Consider the following 8,890-nt stretch of genomic DNA (forward strand, 5'->3'; position numbering starts at 1 on the left):
TGCAACATCGATCACATTGTTTCCCTGGGAGAATAGAGTTAGCTGTCAAAGGAAAATCTTCCTGCTAATTAGAATTTTCAAGGTGGACTTAGCCTGAGTTTGTTGCAAATGGACCTACTCTGCTGACTTGGCGAAACACACATAGCTATCGAAATTATACCACCTGTCACAGAATCAGGAGCATCTAGCACATTGCTTAACTATGGGAATTGGATTAGATTTTGAAAGAAATAATTTCTGCAAATCAAACTTCTCAAGGTGGAGAAAGGTTTTTGCTGTTCCAAATAGGCCTACTCAGTAAACGTGAAGAAACACACGTATGTCTCGGAAACAAACCGTCTGTGTTAGACGTTGTTCCTTTGTGAGATCTCAGTTCGCTTTGGAAGGGAGTACTTCCTGCTAATCCTAGTTTTCAAGGTTGAGAATGGCTCATTTTGTCACAAACAGGCCTATTCAACTAAGTTGATGATACACAATTATCTCTCCAGACAAAACTGTGTGTAATAGAAGAAGGAGTATCGAGCCCATTGTTTCCGTGTGGAAATTGAGGCAGTTTTTGAATGGAGCACTTCCTGCAAATCAGATTTTGAATTTGGATGCATCATATGCTGAGTCGACGAAACACAAGTATCTCTCGAAAGAAAACCATCAGTATTAGAAGCAAGAGCAACCAGCAACTTGTTTCCCTGTGAGAATTGAGTTAGCTTTCAGAGACAAACCTTTTGCAAATCAGTTTTGAAGTTGGAGTAAGGCTCGTTCGTTCCACATAGGCCTATTCAGCTGAGTGGACGAAGCACATAAATCTCTGAAAAGAAAACCGGCTGTATTATTAGCTGCAGCAGGTGGTACCTGGTTGCTTTGTGAGAATTCAGTTAATTTTTTAAAGGAATACTTCCTGCAAACACAGTTTTCAAGGTGGAGAAAGGCACATTTTGTTGCAAATAGGCCTAGTCAACTAGGTTGAGGAAACATATATATTTCTCCTAGGAAATGCATCTGTGGCAGAATCAAGAGATTCCAGCACATTGTTTACCTATGAGAACTGTGTTAGTTTTAGGAAGGAATACTTGTTGCCAATCACAGTTTTCGCATTGGTATAAGGTTCATTTTGTTCCAAATGGGCCGATTCAGTGATGGTCAAGAAACTCATGTATGTCTCCAAGGAGAGACATCTATATTAGCTGCTGCAGCATCTACTACATTGATCCATTGTGAGAAATGTGTTAGTTTTTGAAGGGTATAATTCTAGCAAATCGGAATTTTCAAGGTGGAGAAGGCTAAATTTGCAGCAAATAGACCTACTCAGCTTAGATGACGAAACACATGTATCTCTCAGAAGGAAATCATCTGTGTTAGATGCTGCAGAATCTAGCATATTATTTCCCTGTGATAATTGAGTTAGTTTTTGAAAGGAATATGTCCTTCAATTCCTACTTTTCAAGGTGGAGAAAGGCTCATTTTGCTCCAAATAAGCTTCATCAGCTTAATTGAAGAAGCACATGTCTCTCTGCAAAGAAGACTGTGTGTGTTATCAGCAGGAGCAACTAGCACATTGTTTACCTGTGAGAATTGGATGGGTTTTTGAAAGGAATACTTTCTTCTTATCTGAGTTTTCAAGGTGAAGAAATGCTCGTTTTGTTCCAAATGGGCCTGTTCAGGTAAGGTAAGAAACACATGTATCTCTCAAAGAAAAGCATGTGTGTTAGAACCAGGAGCATCTAGCACATTGTTTCCCTGTGGTAATTCAATGAGTTTTGGATGGTGTACTTCCTGCAAATCAAAGTTTAACAGGTGGAGAATGGCTCCTTTTGCTGCAAATAGGCCTACTCTGGTGAGTTGACTAAACACTTGTATCTCTCGAAATTAAACCCTCGGTGGCAGAATCAGGAGCATCTAGGACATTGTTTACTTATGAGAATTGAGGTACTTTTTGAAAGGTATACTGGCTAAAAACCATGGCTTTCTAGTTGGAATAACACTCCTTTGGTTCCAAATAGGCCAAATCTTCTACGGCCAAGAAACATGTTTCACTAAAAGAGAACCATGGGTGTTATGATCTGCAGCATCCAGCACATTGTTCCCCAGTGATAAGTGAGATCTTCTTTCAAGGGTATAATTCTGGCAAATCAGAATTTTCAAGGAGGAGAAAAGCGCAATTTGATGTAAATAGACTTATTCAGCTTGATGGCAAACTCCTGTATCTGCCCAAAGAAAACCATTCGTGTTCAAAGCTGCAACACCTAGGGCATGGATTCCCTGTGAGAAGTGAGTTAGTTTTTGAAAGTAATGCATCCATGAATTCATAGCTTCCAATTTTGAGAAAGGCTCATTTTGTTCCAAAGAGGCCTATGCAGCTTAGTTGAAGAAACACATGTATATCTGAAATGAAAACCGTCTGTGTCAGGAGCAGGAGCAACTAGCACATTGTTTCCCTGTGAGGACCAAGGTAGCTTTTGAGAGGAATACTTACTTCCGATCTGAATTGAGAAGGTGAAGAAATGCTCATTTTGTTCCAAATAGGCCTTATTCAGACAAGTTGAAGAAACACATGTAGGTCTCAGAAAACAAACGTCTGTGTTAGGCTTTGCAGAATGTCACACGTTGTTCCTTTGTGAGATCTCAGTTCGGTTTGGAAGGGAGTGCTTCCTGGAAATCATAGTTGTCAAGACTGAGAAAGGTTCATTTTGTTGCAAACAGGCCTATTCAGCTAAGTTGGTGAAACACATTTATCTGTCAAAAGAAAACCGTGTGTAAATGAAGAAGGAGCATCTAGCCCTTTGTTTCCATGTGAACATTGAGGTAGTTTGTGATTGAAACACTGCCTCCAAATCAGATTTTTGTAGTTGAAGAGAGGATCTTTTGGTTTCAAATAGGCATCTTAGGCTGAGTTTTTGAACCACATGTATCTCTGGCAAGAAAACCATGTGTGTTAGAAGCAGGAGCAACCAGCACATTGTTTCCCTGTGAGAATTGAGTTAGGTTTTGAAACAAATCCTTCCTGCTAATCACAGTTGTTAAGGGGGAGAAAGGCTCATTGGTTCCAGACAGGCCTATTCAACTGAGGAGATGAAACTATAAATCTCTGAAAAGAAAACCATCTATGACAGAAGTTGCAGCATGTCGCAGTTGGTTTCTGTTTGAGAATTCATGTAGTTTTTGAAAGGAATAGTTCCTCCAAATCTTAGGTTTCAAGGTGGAGGAAGGCACCTTTTCTTGCAAATAGGCCTATTCAGCTAGGTTGAGGAAACATATGTATCTCTCACAGGAAAAGCATCTGAGAAAGCATCAGGAGCTTCTAGCATGTTGTTTACCTATGAGAACTCTGTTAGTTTTTGAAAGGAATACTTACTGCAAATCATAGTTTTCTAGTTGCAATAAGGCTCCTTTTGTTCCAAATGGGCCTATTCTGCGATAGTCAAGAAACAAATATATCTTCTCCTCCAAAGACAAGCATGTATGTTAAAGCTGCATCACCTACCACATTGCTCCCTTGAGAGAAATGAGTCAATTTTTGAAGGGTGTATTTCTGGCAAATCAGAAGTTTCATGGTGGAGAAGTCTAAATTTGTAGCAAGTAGACTTGTTCAGCTTAAACAATGAAACACATGTAGGTTTTCAAAGAAAACCATCTTTGTTAGAGGCTGTGGCATCTACCACATTGTTTCCCTGTGGTAATTGCATTAGTTTTTGAAAGGAATATATCCTTCAATTCATAGTTTTGAAGGTGGAGAGTGGCTCCTTTTGTTCCAAATAAGCCTATTCAGCTTAGTTGAAGAAACACATTTCTATCTGCAAAAAATCCGTCCATGTTATTAGCAGGAGCAACTAGCACGCTGTTTCCCTTTGAGAATTGAGTTAGTTTTTGATAGGAATACATAGTTCAAATCTGAATTTTCATGTTGAACAGATACTCAGTTTGTTCAAAATAGGACTGTTTTGTGAAGGTGATACACAGATGTTTCTCTCGGTTGAAAATTTTCTGTGTTCCCAGCAGGAACACAAGCACTTTGTTCCCCTGTGAGAATTGAGTAAATCTTTCATAGGACACTTCTTGCAAATCATAATTTCCAGGGTGGAGATAGGCTCTGTTTGCTCCAAGTAGGCGTATTCAGAAGAGTTGAAATATCACATGTATCTCTCGATAGAAAACCAGCTATGTGAGAAACTGCAACATCGATCACATTGTTTCCCTGGGAGAATAGAGTTAGCTGTCAAAGGAAAATCTTCCTGCTAATTAGAATTTTCAAGGTGGACTTAGCCTGAGTTTGTTGCAAATGGACCTACTCTGCTGACTTGGCGAAACACACATAGCTATCGAAATTATACCACCTGTCACAGAATCAGGAGCATCTAGCACATTGCTTAACTATGGGAATTGGATTAGATTTTGAAAGAAATAATTTCTGCAAATCAAACTTCTCAAGGTGGAGAAAGGTTTTTGCTGTTCCAAATAGGCCTACTCAGTAAACGTGAAGAAACACACGTATGTCTCGGAAACAAACCGTCTGTGTTAGACGTTGTTCCTTTGTGAGATCTCAGTTCGCTTTGGAAGGGAGTACTTCCTGCTAATCCTAGTTTTCAAGGTTGAGAATGGCTCATTTTGTCACAAACAGGCCTATTCAACTAAGTTGATGATACACAATTATCTCTCCAGACAAAACTGTGTGTAATAGAAGAAGGAGTATCGAGCCCATTGTTTCCGTGTGGAAATTGAGGCAGTTTTTGAATGGAGCACTTCCTGCAAATCAGATTTTGAATTTGGATGCATCATATGCTGAGTCGACGAAACACAAGTATCTCTCGAAAGAAAACCATCAGTATTAGAAGCAAGAGCAACCAGCAACTTGTTTCCCTGTGAGAATTGAGTTAGCTTTCAGAGACAAACCTTTTGCAAATCAGTTTTGAAGTTGGAGTAAGGCTCGTTCGTTCCACATAGGCCTATTCAGCTGAGTGGACGAAGCACATAAATCTCTGAAAAGAAAACCGGCTGTATTATTAGCTGCAGCAGGTGGTACCTGGTTGCTTTGTGAGAATTCAGTTAATTTTTTAAAGGAATACTTCCTGCAAACACAGTTTTCAAGGTGGAGAAAGGCACATTTTGTTGCAAATAGGCCTAGTCAACTAGGTTGAGGAAACATATATATTTCTCCTAGGAAATGCATCTGTGGCAGAATCAAGAGATTCCAGCACATTGTTTACCTATGAGAACTGTGTTAGTTTTAGGAAGGAATACTTGTTGCCAATCACAGTTTTCGCATTGGTATAAGGTTCATTTTGTTCCAAATGGGCCGATTCAGTGATGGTCAAGAAACTCATGTATGTCTCCAAGGAGAGACATCTATATTAGCTGCTGCAGCATCTACTACATTGATCCATTGTGAGAAATGTGTTAGTTTTTGAAGGGTATAATTCTAGCAAATCGGAATTTTCAAGGTGGAGAAGGCTAAATTTGCAGCAAATAGACCTACTCAGCTTAGATGACGAAACACATGTATCTCTCAGAAGGAAATCATCTGTGTTAGATGCTGCAGAATCTAGCATATTATTTCCCTGTGATAATTGAGTTAGTTTTTGAAAGGAATATGTCCTTCAATTCCTACTTTTCAAGGTGGAGAAAGGCTCATTTTGCTCCAAATAAGCTTCATCAGCTTAATTGAAGAAGCACATGTCTCTCTGCAAAGAAGACTGTGTGTGTTATCAGCAGGAGCAACTAGCACATTGTTTACCTGTGAGAATTGGATGGGTTTTTGAAAGGAATACTTTCTTCTTATCTGAGTTTTCAAGGTGAAGAAATGCTCGTTTTGTTCCAAATGGGCCTGTTCAGGTAAGGTAAGAAACACATGTATCTCTCAAAGAAAAGCATGTGTGTTAGAACCAGGAGCATCTAGCACATTGTTTCCCTGTGGTAATTCAATGAGTTTTGGATGGTGTACTTCCTGCAAATCAAAGTTTAACAGGTGGAGAATGGCTCCTTTTGCTGCAAATAGGCCTACTCTGGTGAGTTGACTAAACACTTGTATCTCTCGAAATTAAACCCTCGGTGGCAGAATCAGGAGCATCTAGGACATTGTTTACTTATGAGAATTGAGGTACTTTTTGAAAGGTATACTGGCTAAAAACCATGGCTTTCTAGTTGGAATAACACTCCTTTGGTTCCAAATAGGCCAAATCTTCTACGGCCAAGAAACATGTTTCACTAAAAGAGAACCATGGGTGTTATGATCTGCAGCATCCAGCACATTGTTCCCCAGTGATAAGTGAGATCTTCTTTCAAGGGTATAATTCTGGCAAATCAGAATTTTCAAGGAGGAGAAAAGCGCAATTTGATGTAAATAGACTTATTCAGCTTGATGGCAAACTCCTGTATCTGCCCAAAGAAAACCATTCGTGTTCAAAGCTGCAACACCTAGGGCATGGATTCCCTGTGAGAAGTGAGTTAGTTTTTGAAAGTAATGCATCCATGAATTCATAGCTTCCAATTTTGAGAAAGGCTCATTTTGTTCCAAAGAGGCCTATGCAGCTTAGTTGAAGAAACACATGTATATCTGAAATGAAAACCGTCTGTGTCAGGAGCAGGAGCAACTAGCACATTGTTTCCCTGTGAGGACCAAGGTAGCTTTTGAGAGGAATACTTACTTCCGATCTGAATTGAGAAGGTGAAGAAATGCTCATTTTGTTCCAAATAGGCCTTATTCAGACAAGTTGAAGAAACACATGTAGGTCTCAGAAAACAAACGTCTGTGTTAGGCTTTGCAGAATGTCACACGTTGTTCCTTTGTGAGATCTCAGTTCGGTTTGGAAGGGAGTGCTTCCTGGAAATCATAGTTGTCAAGACTGAGAAAGGTTCATTTTGTTGCAAACAGGCCTATTCAGCTAAGTTGGTGAAACACATTTATCTGTCAAAAGAAAACCGTGTGTAAATGAAGAAGGAGCATCTAGCCCTTTGTTTCCATGTGAACATTGAGGTAGTTTGTGATTGAAACACTGCCTCCAAATCAGATTTTTGTAGTTGAAGAGAGGATCTTTTGGTTTCAAATAGGCATCTTAGGCTGAGTTTTTGAACCACATGTATCTCTGGCAAGAAAACCATGTGTGTTAGAAGCAGGAGCAACCAGCACATTGTTTCCCTGTGAGAATTGAGTTAGGTTTTGAAACAAATCCTTCCTGCTAATCACAGTTGTTAAGGGGGAGAAAGGCTCATTGGTTCCAGACAGGCCTATTCAACTGAGGAGATGAAACTATAAATCTCTGAAAAGAAAACCATCTATGACAGAAGTTGCAGCATGTCGCAGTTGGTTTCTGTTTGAGAATTCATGTAGTTTTTGAAAGGAATAGTTCCTCCAAATCTTAGGTTTCAAGGTGGAGGAAGGCACCTTTTCTTGCAAATAGGCCTATTCAGCTAGGTTGAGGAAACATATGTATCTCTCACAGGAAAAGCATCTGAGAAAGCATCAGGAGCTTCTAGCATGTTGTTTACCTATGAGAACTCTGTTAGTTTTTGAAAGGAATACTTACTGCAAATCATAGTTTTCTAGTTGCAATAAGGCTCCTTTTGTTCCAAATGGGCCTATTCTGCGATAGTCAAGAAACAAATATATCTTCTCCTCCAAAGACAAGCATGTATGTTAAAGCTGCATCACCTACCACATTGCTCCCTTGAGAGAAATGAGTCAATTTTTGAAGGGTGTATTTCTGGCAAATCAGAAGTTTCATGGTGGAGAAGTCTAAATTTGTAGCAAGTAGACTTGTTCAGCTTAAACAATGAAACACATGTAGGTTTTCAAAGAAAACCATCTTTGTTAGAGGCTGTGGCATCTACCACATTGTTTCCCTGTGGTAATTGCATTAGTTTTTGAAAGGAATATATCCTTCAATTCATAGTTTTGAAGGTGGAGAGTGGCTCCTTTTGTTCCAAATAAGCCTATTCAGCTTAGTTGAAGAAACACATTTCTATCTGCAAAAAATCCGTCCATGTTATTAGCAGGAGCAACTAGCACGCTGTTTCCCTTTGAGAATTGAGTTAGTTTTTGATAGGAATACATAGTTCAAATCTGAATTTTCATGTTGAACAGATACTCAGTTTGTTCAAAATAGGACTGTTTTGTGAAGGTGATACACAGATGTTTCTCTCGGTTGAAAATTTTCTGTGTTCCCAGCAGGAACACAAGCACTTTGTTCCCCTGTGAGAATTGAGTAAATCTTTCATAGGACACTTCTTGCAAATCATAATTTCCAGGGTGGAGATAGGCTCTGTTTGCTCCAAGTAGGCGTATTCAGAAGAGTTGAAATATCACATGTATCTCTCGATAGAAAACCAGCTATGTGAGAAACTGCAACATCGATCACATTGTTTCCCTGGGAGAATAGAGTTAGCTGTCAAAGGAAAATCTTCCTGCTAATTAGAATTTTCAAGGTGGACTTAGCCTGAGTTTGTTGCAAATGGACCTACTCTGCTGACTTGGCGAAACACACATAGCTATCGAAATTATACCACCTGTCACAGAATCAGGAGCATCTAGCACATTGCTTAACTATGGGAATTGGATTAGATTTTGAAAGAAATAATTTCTGCAAATCAAACTTCTCAAGGTGGAGAAAGGTTTTTGCTGTTCCAAATAGGCCTACTCAGTAAACGTGAAGAAACACACGTATGTCTCGGAAACAAACCGTCTGTGTTAGACGTTGTTCCTTTGTGAGATCTCAGTTCGCTTTGGAAGGGAGTACTTCCTGCTAATCCTAGTTTTCAAGGTTGAGAATGGCTCATTTTGTCACAAACAGGCCTATTCAACTAAGTTGATGATACACAATTATCTCTCCAGACAAAACTGTGTGTAATAGAAGAAGGAGTATCGAGCCCATTGTTTCCGTGTGGAAATTGAGGCAGTTTTTGA

Source organism: Castor canadensis, chromosome 16 (genome assembly GCF_047511655.1).
Source record: "Castor canadensis chromosome 16, mCasCan1.hap1v2, whole genome shotgun sequence".
In the NCBI taxonomy this organism is placed as follows: domain Eukaryota; kingdom Metazoa; phylum Chordata; class Mammalia; order Rodentia; family Castoridae; genus Castor; species Castor canadensis.